Below are 14,692 nucleotides of genomic sequence, written 5' to 3' on the forward strand. Positions count from 1 at the left end.
GCCACAGTGTCAGACAGCAGGACCCTGAAGCACCACCGCGTCGCAGACGCAGACTCCATGTCCAAGCAGTGTCCCAGGAGGATGGAGGTGACTCATCCATGTCCGCAGTTGAGGCAGCCCTCATATCTGGTCAGCGCCTGCAAACAAGGCAGATGAGAATCATTTCTGTGGCAATGCAACGGATGGAGCATAATTTCACCAATGGGCTGACACAAGTGAACACACAGTTCACACGTCTGAACGATAATGTTGGTGACCTTGCTCTCTCAATACGGCAACTGGTAACAGAACTAGTGTCAGAGAGACAGAGTGCAAGGCGCCGCGAGCGGCAACTGGTACACAGATTAGACCGCATGGCTGCATCCATCGTCCGTCTCGCAGTCAACACCACAGGGCTGTCACGCCGTACTATGAGTTTGCAGGTGGACTTGGGCCACTTTGGAGGGGATGTGGCTCGGGGACTGGGTCGCATTAGCCACGCTGTGGACATGTTGAAGGCTAGACAGGTGGCTAGGGGCACAGCAGAGACACCTCAGGATAGTGAGGAGGGGTCCACCGTCAGCAGCGCATCTGCCACAGACACACTTGTCTTAAGGAGTCGCAGTGCACGTCAGGGGTCTGCTGACACACCGAGCACTAGCCATGCTGGACGTCCCAGGCGGAGGCGTTAGGCCCATGCACTGCAGGACACATGAGGCACATGAAGTGAATGTGTCCTCATTGCAGGTGGATATTTACAGCCCATTCACAAAAGTTCAGTTCTTCACTTATTAGGTTCACGTAATAAAACTTCTTGTTTGTTCCACTTCACAACTGGGCTCTTTGTGTGTGACATTAGTGTGTGTGGTGACAGTTACCACGTACCTTCCAAAGTATTGGTTTGCAATGTGGTCCCGTCTCTGTCTGCCTTGATTTGCAATGCTTCTATCCCCAGGATGGCGATGTGGTAGCTCTTGCTCTTCATCCTCTGAATCTGGGTCTTCAGGGGTGAGATGTAGCCCACGTCTGGTGGCAATGTTGTGCAGTATAGCGCATGCGCCAACTATCTTGAATGCTGTTATTGGGGCATACTGGAGCGCACCTCTACTTCTGTGGAGGCATCGGAATCTTGCCTTTAACAGTCCAAAGGTCCTCTCTAAGACATTTCTGGTCCTCCTATGTGCACTGTTATATCGCCTCTCATTCTCATTGCTGGGTGTTAGGTACGGGGTAAGTATCCATGGTCGTAGCGCATATGCACTGTCACCTGTTTGGCAAAAATGAACAATGTTAGCAGGGCATGGATGGTTTCTACAGTGACCTGTGTGTATGTCTTCAGGGTGTCTTCAGCAATACCTAATAGATATCCGTCTCCAAACTCCCCACGTTCTAGGCGTTGGTGTATCCCACTGTGCCTGAAAATGTAAGAGTCATGTGTACTCCCTGGAAATGTGGCTACCATGTCAGTGATGACATAATGGGCGTCACATACCACCTGGATGTTCAGTGAGTGGGTACACTTCCGGTTGCGGAACAGATATTCCAGATTTGTAGGAGGGCATATTTGTATATGTGTCCCTTCTACACACCCTATCACATGTGGGAAGTTGGCAATTCTGTAGAATTCCAACTTGGTGCTGTTGATTTCTGCTTCATTCCTGGGTAGGTATATGTATCTGGACATGTGTGTGAGTATGGCATCTAAGAAACATCTGAAGAACCGTGAGAGTGCACTTTGGGATACCCCACCTGCCACAGCAATGACCCCCTGATAGCTACCCGAGGCCAAGAGGTGCAGTGAGCATAGCACTTGCACATGTGTGGGGATGGCGCTGCCGCACACAGTCTGGCGTTGAAGCTGCGGATTGAGTAGATCTATTATTTCTAATATTGCTGCACTGCTGAGTCTGTATTTATCATATATCGCCTCCTCAGTTTTTTGGAAAAGTGTCTGCCTGTTTCTGTATATCCTCTCCTTTCTCTGGCTCCTCCTCTTCCTCTGCTGGGCGGCGTGGACTCTCCTCCTCCTTGCTATCACATATATCTCAGCCATCTTGAGTAACCCAGATGCCTTCTGGGTCTCCTTTTATACTTTGGTTATGGTTACCACCTGCTCTGAGTTAGTGGTAATTTGGGTGTGCAAAATGGGCTTTTTGCGACTAGTCGCAATTTGCGAGTGGATTTTTCATATGGTTTGCGACTCGCAAATTGTGTCTCCCTATTTGCGAGTCACACAATGGGGTCGCAGAATTTGCGAGTCGGTAATGGCTTGCGTCGCAATTTGCGATTCGGAAATGGGGTTCTTGCATCCCATTTCCGATTTTGCGGGGTCACAAATTGCGATTCGGGCCATTTGCGACTTTCTAATTTTTGCTACATCTGGCCCATAGTTCCTTAGTAAGTTGATACCACTTCTTACACTTTGTCATTACATTTTTTAACATGTGAAATAGAGCAGGAGACTTCTTTTTTGTTGGTCTTGAAGATACGCCATTAGATCCGTAGGGACTGGTTGGGCGTGAAACATGTTGACGCAGAGTAGTGATTAAGGGGAATTCCCTTTGTCACCCCCCTTTTTTCTGGGGGAGTGCTGGAACATTATTTCCATTGCACTCCCAATTGCCTTTTTTTGACCTTGACTGAGAGCCCGTTGACCCAATAAAGTTTAGGTTTCTTGAGGGTCCAGAGCCAATTTTATCCTCTTTTTCTCTTTAGTTCCTCTCAGGACGTAGGTTTAGATTCTTTCCCATGTCTAGTTAATAACGTCACACACTACTGTTAAAGAGCTCCAGCAAAGAGCGCCTTTGAGGGGCCCGACAGATATTGCGGAGCTAGTCTGACGAGGAGTACGCCCTATGATGAAGCATGACATCCAATGGATGTGCAAGGGCTCTTGCTTCAAATTTGAAGTGTGCCCCTTGGAGTTCCGTTTACTTTTTATGGAACAGTGTACCTGTTTGATTTATCTGACTTTTGGGAGACTGTATACTGGGCCAGTAGATCTTCCTAGCCCCCCCTTTTTGGTTATACAGCCTTCAATGACCAACCCCTGAGCCCACAAACAAGAGCCAGTGAAGACTAAACTGAACACTCCTGAAGGTATTATAACATCCACTAACCCTTGAAGTTGAAGGGCAACCAAGTGACACAAAGATGTCAAATGGCGGCTATTTGTGTTTACAATGAGCCTGCCATGAGAGCTACAATGCTGAGAATAACTCACGGGGAGTACCTTGCTGTTCCAGCCTGATCCTCCCTAAATCTACATCACAGTTGTAATATCCTGAGAACCCCATGCAGAACTGGGAAGCTGTGATGTGAGGAGTTAAAAGAGAACTAGACCACTGTCTGAGCATACCCATCATACTTAGGACATCTACTGCAACAAATAAAGTGATGGAAGGAATGCTTGAAAAGATCTCATCCATTGTTAATTGCTTGAGGCCACCTTCCAGACTAGCTTTTATAACCCACTGTGCCGCAATGCATCTTTAGACAGAGACAAGCCATTTGAAAATCAGTCTCTGCCCGACTCTTGTATGAGAAGTCCTGTCAAAACTGCTAGGCCCGGCCCCCTGCAGATGGAACACAAGCAGCCACAGACCAGTGTTGGCCTGCTTTGTTGCTTGTGATTTCTGTGCCTGTTCCCAATCAGTTATTGTCAATTTATATTGCAACCATGTAATGCCTATGAGCAATAGTGCTTCTCAATACATTATGCCAATGTAGTGCATTGTAATTTTAAAAAATCTTCATTGGCGAATATTTCAAACATTTCATGCTGGGGAATGTGTCGTTTTTGCACCTCGTATTTTTTTATTTCTGCTCTCTGATGCTCAGAATCTCAAAGGTTTTGCTAAACGTTTTGCAATGCTAAACCAACGCTAAACTTTTTGGGGGATTCACAAAACAATGCAAATTCGTATTTGCATGGGTTTGGGGGCCAAAGTAATGCAATGAAGCGTGAAAAGTTGCTTTGCGTTACTTTTCATCAAGGGGGCATTACATGGGGGGTACCTGCGTGTACCTGAGCTACCACCCATGCTTTTTGACACTAAAACCTATTCTGAAACATCAGTAGAAAGGGTTAGCGCCGAACATTATCGCAGCTGAAAAACAGGCGTTATTCTCAATGCTTTTCCAACTTTGCTCGTTCGTGCAGCACACATACAAAGTAAGCAAAGCATTTCCACTTGTCTAGGCATAGTATTTTGTACAGGAAGGATACTTTTCCTGTACAAAACCTATGCTAGACTCATGCACACACCCTAGCACTATGGCGCTAAGGTGTGTACATTGCGCACTGTAGCTGCAATCAGCGCCGGCACCAGAGAAAGGGGAGGAGAGTGACATTTCTATGGGAATATGGCACTCTCCTGCTCCCTCCATGTCACACAACCAAGTGCAGAAACATTGAGTGATACTCTGCGTTGCCTGTCATCTCTTACAATCTTTGCCTATATGTGTAATATTCTTTTATAGGTGTATTTTGAAACTTTAATCGGAAAAACTGCTAAATAAAGATGTAATGGTGATGAATTATGAAACTGATAATTGAACGAAAAAATAAGATTATTCCTGTGCGACATATTGTTTATTTTCATAAGTATGACTAGTGTGGGAATTAAATTGTAAGATACACAATTATAATCGCTTTTGATGATCAATAACACATAAGACTTGCTTACTAATGTTGTACAAAATGTTTCTTGGTAAGTCTCTTTTTGCATTAGTGACATCACCCTGAAGTACTCAGCAGCAATAAATTCAGTTGCATTTCAGCTTGATAGACAATCACTTGAGGATGCACAAATATAGGTTAGCCAGTTTGGGGTTTTTCGAAAAAAATCATAAAGCAATCTGAATTTCTAGATCGAGGTCATGCCAATAATAAAGATTCAATTGGCCGCTCAGCCGTCTGGGCTCCGGAGCCCATGCACCTGCTGCACCGGTGAAAGCTACGCCCCTGGACAGTGAACGAAAGGGGATGCACCACGGTGGCCATGATCATTTGAGTGAGAATTTGTTTTAGTCGGACTGTGCATTGCAATTCAAGTGCTCTGCATCCAATGTTCTATGATGCAGATGCCTACAGTTTAAGAGGAGGTCAGTGACATTGTAATATGGTTTTGTTGCATTATTTGCATTTTTCTGGTGGAGTCATCACAGAATTAAATGGCTACATGTAATGCGTGAGGTTTTAATATAGTACTTGCAAGAAATTTGGTCATTAGTTGGTAAGGACGTGAGTCTTTCACAAGTAATAGGTCCACAATTATTTCCTTACTGGCAACCAAGTCTCCCATTGTAGTACTTGACTCTCTCAGGGTAGTGAAAGAGAGCAGCCCAAGGCCTACTAAGGAGAGGTGGTGTGGGATAGCAATCCCAATTTGCAGGTACACAACAATGACATTCAATAAATTATTGTCAGTGTGTCTTTGAAAAAGAAAAAGTACATTTATTGCATACTCACTGCTAAATACTATGCATTAAGTTACAAATATGTACATCAGGTAGATGGAAATACCTTTGGATCCACCCTTGTATCACCTTCCACCCATCGTCAGTCTTGAAACCTATAATCACAATGCCCCCCACTTTTACCAGATGCAACATCATAATAAAAGGGTGTGACATTTTAAATAAAGCATGCCTACAGGCTTTACCATGTGTTAAGAACATTAACATATAAGACAGGCTTTGTCAGGATGTCACAATAGAAATACCAATAATCATGTTTGATACTACAGCAACGTATCGCCATTGAAATCAATAGAGACATTAATCATATCCCAATGCAGTAATAAGTACAGTGTCTTTCTTTTCCACTTCTTAGATCACATAACACAGCCACAGGACAAACCACTAGCAGTCCCTGTACTCATGAGGACAAAAACAGAAACTCCAGCTCTGTGAGTGCTTTTAAAAAAAAGTGAAATCGTCTCCCGGGTCATTTTCTTGAGGTTCTTAGAAACATAGAGCAACTTCTATTGACAACCTCTTGAGGGCTACTGCCATTTTCGCAGCCCCAACCTCAACATAGTTGGTGGTCCCCATGCCACTCCATGCACAACAAGTACAAGAATATATGCAGATGGCCACTTACAGGGCATTATGGGGTACTCCATGGTCTGGGAGCAATAGATATTGATGAGCTGCTTTGCCGGCAGCCGCAACCTCAAGCTGTGAGTTTTTTCCTTTTATTGTGTCCACTGGTGTCCCGGTCCCACATTGGCCACCCACTGGCCATTCACCCTGGCATATTGGTGGCACACTCCCATGCTGATGACCTGACTCTCCAGCCCCCCAGTTCACGCTCTTGCAACTGGACAGCGGAGTCCAGCGGAGTCCGGGTCTTTCACCATCTGGTCCTCAGGGGGCATAAGGGGGCAGGCACTACTGGCTCTTGAGGGACGCATCTAGTCCTCGGGGTAAGCTGGTGACAAAGACCTTAGTCCATCTTGCAGGTCATCAGGAGGTTCTTCTTTCCAGCTGCCCATTGCTTCTGCTGTTGTTACTTCCCAGATCTTCTTCATCATCTCTTCCATGTGCAAGGGTTTATAAGCAGGGTGGAAAGTTATAGATGGCAAGCATTACTGACCAATCCTAGGGCGCCACATCACCCATCCACCCCTGCCCCAACCCTCCTGCACAGCATTCTGGGACAATCAAATTTGGTGCCACCAGGTTTTCTCTGTGAAGAGTGTCTCTGAGTGTCTCAGCTACACCCTTAGCTGACATTACTGACAGATCCCTTTCCCCCAAAACTTTAAAGGGGCTTCCCTCCAGGGTTGGCGCCAATGCTTGGTGTTCCTCATGTGTTCAGTGGGACCTAGCAGTCCCAGCTCAGGTGCTGTGCAACAGCTAATTATTAGATGCAGATTTTCCTCCGCACCCATTTCTTTCAATGAAATGGATCAATCACAGATAATGTCTTTGCTTGTGTGGGGAGGCCTTTGTTCCTTTTGCTGGGGAGCAGAATAATTAACATGTACTAGCAGGTGGAACAAGGGCCTGGAATATGATTATGAGCTGACTAGGAGAAATATGAAATTATTGGCATCCTATAAGATGTATATGTAGGTAATTGGGACTTGCACATTATGATTCGATGTGCACATTTTACTCTAGTTTGACATTTGGTGGACTGTGTAGGCCTAAGTGGAGCAAAACGGAACTTAAGGCAGATTTCACCTATGTTTGTAATGCAGCAAAGGCACTAAACTTTTTCCAACTCTACTGACTTATCTATGAATGCCCACTAATATTATAAGGCCTACCTCTGGTTAGCAGCTATCCGTACAGATTCCCTTCTTTATCATGCACATGTGCGCAATTATCGCATGTCTCACACGTGTAGCTAGCATACGTGCACACATGTGTGCACAGATTTTCACGTGTAATCAACTGAGTGCCCTTTACCCTAGTTGTGGAGCAATAGGTTTATTTTAAAAGGTGGACACTGGTGGTAAACATGACCAGTCCAATTACCATGAATTATTGCGAATGAGACTCGGGTAGAGAGTCTCATCCACAGTAAAGGTCCATAAACGGGTGATCAAACAAAAAATCCTGGTGGACTAAATGAGCAGAACCCATTTGAAAAATGGGACTAGTGGTACTGTAATTACTGCTATTTTATTAGGAAAAAGAAACTGTCAAATAACAATAGACATAAAATAAAATAAAATCAGGATAGTAAAAGCTGCTCAAGTATGTGTGAATATTGCAAAGGCACGTTTTATTAATCTCTTGAAACTGATTTTCATGCACACTTCATATTATATATAGTAGCAGAAAAATCTAATTGAATAAAAACAATCAATAAACAAACAAAAAGCTCATATGCACACACCATAAAATACAGGTATCACTTGACACAAACCGACTGCTCAGATACATCCCTCTAATAACAAACATTTCTAAAAACCTACAATGGTGTATGTCCCAGGACTAAACTGCATCTAGTAGAAATATTGGTTCAATAAAAGCCTCACAGAAAATGAAAAGATCTTGTAATGGATCCAAAAGGTAATCTTCTATAAAATGGATTTAGTAGAGGATACAGAGGAACATCTGTGTTACAACATTATTTACCTAAGATTCACATTGAATATAAAAGTTCAGACGCTGTTTGTTAGAGCGACTAAAACACATCCAAATTAAAAACATACCTGATACTCAATGAGCCCAAAATTAGATGTACAGCAGACTGGAACATATACTAAAAACAGCTTAAGAACATCATGGCTGGCTCGAAGTCTATCAGAGACAAAAAACACATGAAATGAAAGTGACATGCAATTCCCATGTGTTTAAGATACACATAAATTCCCCTAATATTCATACAACGTTCCGAATAGTCTCTGTAGTGAAATGGAACGTAGCCTCAGATGAATATTCATTTGCTGGTCGGTCAAAGGAAGAATTTTTGGAAAAAGAGAAAATGCATAAAGGCATGCCTGCAACCCCTATGCAGTGTTACTGCTCCATGCTACATATCTTCCAAGCATCAGGCGTGGACCCAGTTAAAATCTAACAATTTGTGGATTGACACTAGTATGAAAGGTGGAAAGTAGAGCTGAATTTAAATACATATCATTACATCTGATCAAAAGTACCAAGGTTCAATTTAAGAAAAATGTATATTTGTCACCAAACAAGCTGCATTAACCTTATCCAAGATAACAACAGTTGGTAATAATTTTAATTATTGATAAACCAGCTTGATTTAGTGTCATAGTGGTCTACCCTGATGGATAGAGATCCTTTCCAGAATTACCTCTATCAGAAATTCATATATTCAGATGACCCCCCCCCCATCTACAATACGTATTGGGACAGTTTCCCCATTGCAAACCAGATAGCACCCAGTTTGACACATCAGGGTCTTATCAATAGTTTACATTGGTAATTGTGGTCACCAGCCATTGATACATTCCTCTCTGAAGCACAAATAGGGAGCTCTCGTTTCATGCCACTTCCTAGTCAGATAAGTTTGCAAAAGTCATGTTAGGTGCCAAAAAGACTTTACCAACTCATAAAAGGGCATTGTGAATTGGTACAATGTATGTCTGTATCTCAAGTCCTGTGAGTTTGTGATTCACAGGCACTGTGACTGCAAAATACTTCCTCTGTGAGGTGATAATTCCCTGTATGATGGAGGTCATTTAGGGGTCACAGCTGTGAGCCCTAGCTTGGCCCTTGCAACCCCTGGCATCACAGATGGTGAAATAATTGCCAGAAACACATGGTTGGCTCATTGTTACGCATGTCAGGACTCCACCCTCCTTGGTTTCTGGAAACTATTATAATAATTTAGAATAATACTCTGCTGGTCACTCTATGCCTAATGTACAAAAAACTGGCAATACATTTCTGCTTATAATTTTCAACCAATAAATATATAATATAGGTCAGTTTGTATCATTCTGATTCGGAGTGGCTTGCAATCTGACCTGCTTCATGAATGTTAATGAAGTAGGTCACGAATTGCAACTTACTCCAAATGATGGCCATCACAAGGATGGTACAAAAAACATGGTGATGAAAGGAATGCTTTAATTCCAGACACTTATTTTTCACACACTGTTTCATTCTAGACAGAGGCCCGCCTTATGCCAATCAGTCTTGGTCCTTCTTCAATAGAAATTGTCCAACCAAAACTGCCAGGCTAGGTCCCCTATAGATAGGAACAAGAGCAACGTCAGACCATTTATTGACCTGAATCATTCTCACTAGTGAGGTATAGCTTGAGTTCGATGGCACAGTCAGCAAGGGACACACACCTAGGCCTACTCTCCATACTTCGGGCACTGTATATTATTCCTCAATGTGATAGGTAATCCAAGACATGGGTCCCATGCTCACTGTGCCACTGGGACCAACCTGCACTTGAGTGAAGAAGCACAAGTAGTCTGAAACCGGTCTGGGTCTAAGAAAAGAGACAGAAACCCAGAAAGCACCAACACCAAAAAGACAAGTATGCGGGATGTGTAGGGCTACAGGAAGCTGGACTTTCAAGTTCAAGTGTTGGTACACTGAGCTATGTTTTGGCCCTCTATTAGTGAGAAAGCCAAACCTTGTAGAACTAGGCCACAGCAGAGCCCTAGTTTATGCAACACGAGAACCTCCCTTCCCCTCTCAGAAGAGACAAAGGGGGTGATTCTAACCCTGGCGGTCGGTGTTAAAGCGGCGGCCAACCCGCCAACAGGCTGGCGGTCCAAAAAATGGAATTCTGACCCTGGCGGGAACCGCCAACACAGACAGCCACTTTAACACTCCGACTGCCACGGCGGTACAAACAAACAGCGCAGCGGTCACCGCCAACAGCCAGGCGGCAGACAATGTACCGCCCACACTATCACAACTCACCAATCCGCCACCTTTTCCGGGGCGGGAGCACCGCCGATAAAAACACGGCGGAAACAGACTACGAACGGGAAAACGCACACCACTACGCACTCCAGGAGGAAGGAGGACAGCATGGAGCCCAAATTAAACATCCTACCTGCTCTCGTCTACCTTCTCATCTACCACGAGTACGAAGTCCGGCTCAGACGACAACGGTGAGTACTGCACCTACGACACACTGGAGGGGGAGGACGAAAGGTTACGGCCACACACATATGCGACCCCCCCCCCCCCAACTATGTACACACCAATGCAGAGCAACAAGTCACAGTGACACCACCCAAACTCCCGTGAAAAATGCTGACATAATCAAATTTGGAATAAATATTTATGTACCAAAAAGCTCGTGAAAATTATCGTACAACCATGAAAGATATTTACAAGAAAACAAATGATATACACATCAGTGTATAACTGAAGTAACAAGTCCTGCACATCCTACGAATTCATTATGTCCGTGGGCCAAAGTTTTGAGAAACAAGGGCAAAGCCCACACAGGAGACCTGAGTCCTTTGGAGAGAACACTGCAGGGGCATCAGATGTAAAAACTACAGGCACCTCAGGGGGAAGGGAAGGGGGGGCACCACAGCCACATGAGTCCACGACGCCAGATCCACGAGGAGCCACCATGCCCACTGTACCATCCTGGGGAGTGCAAAGCCACAGTCTCTCAATGTCTCTACAGTGGGTGGGCTGCCCACTGTACCATCCTGGGGAGTGCAAAGCCACAGTCTCTCAATGTCTCTACAGTGGGTGGGCTGCCCACTGTACCATCCTGGGGAGTGCCAAGCCACAGTCTCTCAATGTCTCTACAGTGGGTGGGCTGCCCACTGTACCATCCTGGGGAGTGCAAAGCCACAGTCTCTCAATGTCTCTACAGTGGGTGGGCTGCCCACTGTACCATCCTGGGGAGTGCCAAGCCACAGTCTCTCAATGTCTCTACAGTGGGTGGGCTGCCCACTGTACCATCCTGGGGAGTGCAAAGCCACAGTCTCTCAATGTCTCTACAGTGGGTGGGCTGCCCACTGTACCATCCTGGGGAGTGCAAAGCCACAGTCCATCAGGTGGATGACAGTCTCCACTGGTCAAGGAGGAGGCATGGTGGGCACAGTGAACCATAAACAGTGCTTGAGACGGCGGTGCCCAGCGGAGCGGTGCTTGAGATGGCGGTGCCCAGCGGAGCGTTGCTTGAGGTGGCGGTGCCCAGCGGAGCGGTGCATGAGAAGAAGGGCCCAGCGGAGCGGCGCTTGAGATGAAGGGCCCAGCGGAGCGGTGCTTGAGATGGCGGTGCCCAGCGGAGCGGTGCATGAGAAGAAGGGCCCAGCGGAGCGGCGCTTGAGATGAAGGGCCCAGCGGAGCGGTGCTTGAGATGGCGGTGCCCAGCGGAGCGGTGCTTGAGATGGCGGTGCCCAGCGGAGCGGTGCATGAGAAGAAGGGCCCAGCGGAGCGGTGCATGAGAAGAAGGGCCCAGCGGAGCGGTGCTTGAGATGGCGGTGCCCAGCGGAGCGGTGCTTGAGATGGCGGTGCCCAGCGGAGCGGTGCATGAGAAGAAGGGCCCAGCGGAGCGGTGCATGAGAAGAAGGGCCCAGCAGAGCGGTGCTTGAGATGGCGGTGCCCAGCGGAGCGGTGCTTGAGATGGCGGTGCCCAGCGGAGCGGTGCATGAGAAGAAGGGCCCAGCGGAGCGGTGCATGAGAAGAAGGGCCCAGCGGAGCGGTGCTTGAGATGGCGGTGCCCAGCGGAGCGGTGCTTGAGATGGCGGTGCCCAGCGGAGCGGTGCTTGAGATGGCGGTGCCCAGCGGAGCGGTGCATGAGAAGAAGGGCCCAGCGGAGCGGTGCATGAGAAGAAGGGCCCAGCGGAGCAGTGCTTGAGATGGCGGTGCCCAGCGGAGCGGTGCTTGAGATGGCGGTGCCCAGCGAGCGGTGCATGAGAAGAAGGGCCCAGCGGAGCGGTGCATGAGAAGAAGGGCCCAGCGGAGCGGTGCTTGAGATGGCGGTGCCCAGCGGAGCGGTGCTTGAGATGGCGGTGCCCAGCGGAGCGGTGCATGAGAAGAAGGGCCCAGCGGAGCGGTGCATGAGAAGAAGGGCCCAGCGGAGCGGTGCTTGAGATGGCGGTGCCCAGCGGAGCGGTGCTTGAGATGGCGTGGTGCTTGAGATGGCGGTGCCCAGCGGAGCGGTGCATGAGAAGAAGGGCCCAGCGGAGCGGTGCATGAGAAGAAGGGCCCAGCAGAGCGGTGCTTGAGATGGCGGTGCCCAGCGGAGCGGTGCTTGAGATGGCGGTGCCCAGCGGAGCGGTGCATGAGAAGAAGGGCCCAGCGCGGCGCTTGAGATGAAGGGCCCAGCGGAGCGGTGCTTGAGATGGCGGTGCCCAGCGGAGCGGTGCTTGAGATGGCGGTGCCCAGCGGAGCCGTGCTTGAGATGGCGGTGCCCAGCGGAGCGGTGCATGAGAAGAAGGGCCCAGCGGAGCAGTGCTTGAGATGGCGGTGCCCAGCGGAGCAGTGCTTGAGATGGCGGTGCCCAGCGGAGCGGTGCATGAGAAGAAGGGCCCAGCGGAGCGGCGCTTGAGATGAAGGGCCCAGCGGAGCGGTGCTTGAGATGGCGGTGCCCAGCGGAGCGGTGCTTGAGATGGCGGTGCCCAGCGGAGCCGTGCTTGAGATGGCGGTGCCCAGCGGAGCGGTGCATGAGAAGAAGGGCCCAGCGGAGCGGTGCTTGAGATGGCGGTGCCCAGCGGAGCGGTGCTTGAGATGGCGGTGCCCAGCGGAGTGGTGTTTGAGATGGCGGTGCCCAGCGGAGCGGTGCTTGAGATGGCAGTGCCCAGCGGAGCGGGGCTTGAGAAGAAGGGCCCTGTTCAGCGGTGCTCTTCTCCACGGCGGGCCCTGTTCAGCGGTGCTCTTCTCCACGGCGGGCCCTGTTCAGCGGTGCTCTTCTCCACGGCGGGCCCTCTTCAGCGGTGCCTATCTTCACGGCGGGGCCCTGTTCAGCGGTGCTCTTCTGCACGGCGGGCCCTCTTCAGCGGTGCCTATCTTCACGGCGGGGCCCTGTTCAGCGGTGCTCTTCTCCACGGCGGGCCCTCTTCAGCGGTGCTCTTCTGCACGGCGGGCCCTCTTCAGCGGTGCCTATCTTCACGGCGGGGCCCTGTTCAGCGGTGCTCTTCTCCACGGCGGGCCCTCTTCAGCGGTGCTCTTCTGCACCGCGGGCCCTCTTCAGCGGTGCCTATCTTCACGGCGGGGCCCTCTTCAGCGGTGCCTATCTTCACGGCGGGGCCCTGTTCAGCGGTGCTCTTCTCCACGGCGGGCCCTCTTCAGCGGTGCCTATCTTCACGGCGGGGCCCTGTTCAGCGGTGCTCTTCTGCACGGCGGGCCCTTTTCAGCGGTGCTCATCCAGCAGGTCAAGGGAGCCAGACTTGTGCTGCACTCCCTGCTCAGTCGCCCTCGGACCGTGACGTTTCTGGACCCTTCGGGGACGGACTCCTGGCCTCTTTAGTGTCCTCCTTCCCAGCTGGGATGTGACATGTGGGGTCCACCTTCTCCGCGCTCCTGCTGCCCTTCCGCTCCTTTGATGGGGCTCTCGGGCCCTTGCCTCCCCTAGATGGTGTGGCTGGTGAAGTGGCCGCACATTGCTCCTTGGGGGCAGCCCTGTCAGTCCTTGCACGGCGGCCCTTGTTTTTGCGGGTCCTCTTGCCGGGGGGGGGGGCTGGACGTGTCCTTGCTGCTGATCGATGTGTCACTGCTGGCAAAGGGTGGACTCCAGAACCCATGCGCAACAGTGACAGTCGAAGCTGGGCTGGTGGTGGCTGCGGTGCTCTTGGGACTCTTTGCAGATGGAGGGGGGAGCTCATCGGAGGGAAAGAGGTTAAGATTAGCCAGGAAAAGCTTTTTAGGTCCAAGGTAAAGGGTAGGAGAAGTGGTGATGGGAGTGGAGGAAGAGGATGTGGTTGTAGGAGAGTCAGGTGTGCTGTCATTGGGTGAAGGTGCTGGTGCTGTAGGCTGACGTGAGGTGGATGGCTGTTGGGTGGGTGGCTGCCTGCGTTTGTGTGTCTTGGAAGAGGGGGTGACAGACACAGTGGGAGAGGACACAGGGGACGTGTACATGGCAGTGGGGGTGGTGACTGCACGAGTGTGGACTGTACTGGAGGGTGAGGTGGTGATGGAAGCACTGGCTGATGTTGGGGTGCATGCAGGTGTGAGTGTAGACGTCACAGGGAGGGAGGAGGGAGACGAGGAGGAGGGGGACACAGAGGTGGTTGTGACTGTTGGAATGTCTGCATCTGGGTGTTGCTTGGGTGAGTGTTTGTGGGATCTG

General features: G+C 49.3%; 1 long non-coding RNA gene across 1 annotated transcript in view; it reads right to left on the bottom strand.

Annotated features, from left to right (window-relative positions):
- The window catches only part of LOC138265382 (uncharacterized), a 157,516-nt gene that overhangs the window by 58,384 nt on the left and 84,440 nt on the right, over positions 1 to 14,692 (bottom strand). The window contains exon 2 of the long non-coding RNA XR_011199354.1: positions 8,154 to 8,241. This is a non-coding gene — a long non-coding RNA (uncharacterized lncRNA). The remainder of the gene's footprint in view (positions 1 to 8,153; positions 8,242 to 14,692) is intronic.

The sequence above is a fragment of the Pleurodeles waltl genome, chromosome 11, assembly GCF_031143425.1.
Source record: "Pleurodeles waltl isolate 20211129_DDA chromosome 11, aPleWal1.hap1.20221129, whole genome shotgun sequence".
Lineage (NCBI taxonomy): Eukaryota > Metazoa > Chordata > Amphibia > Caudata > Salamandridae > Pleurodeles > Pleurodeles waltl.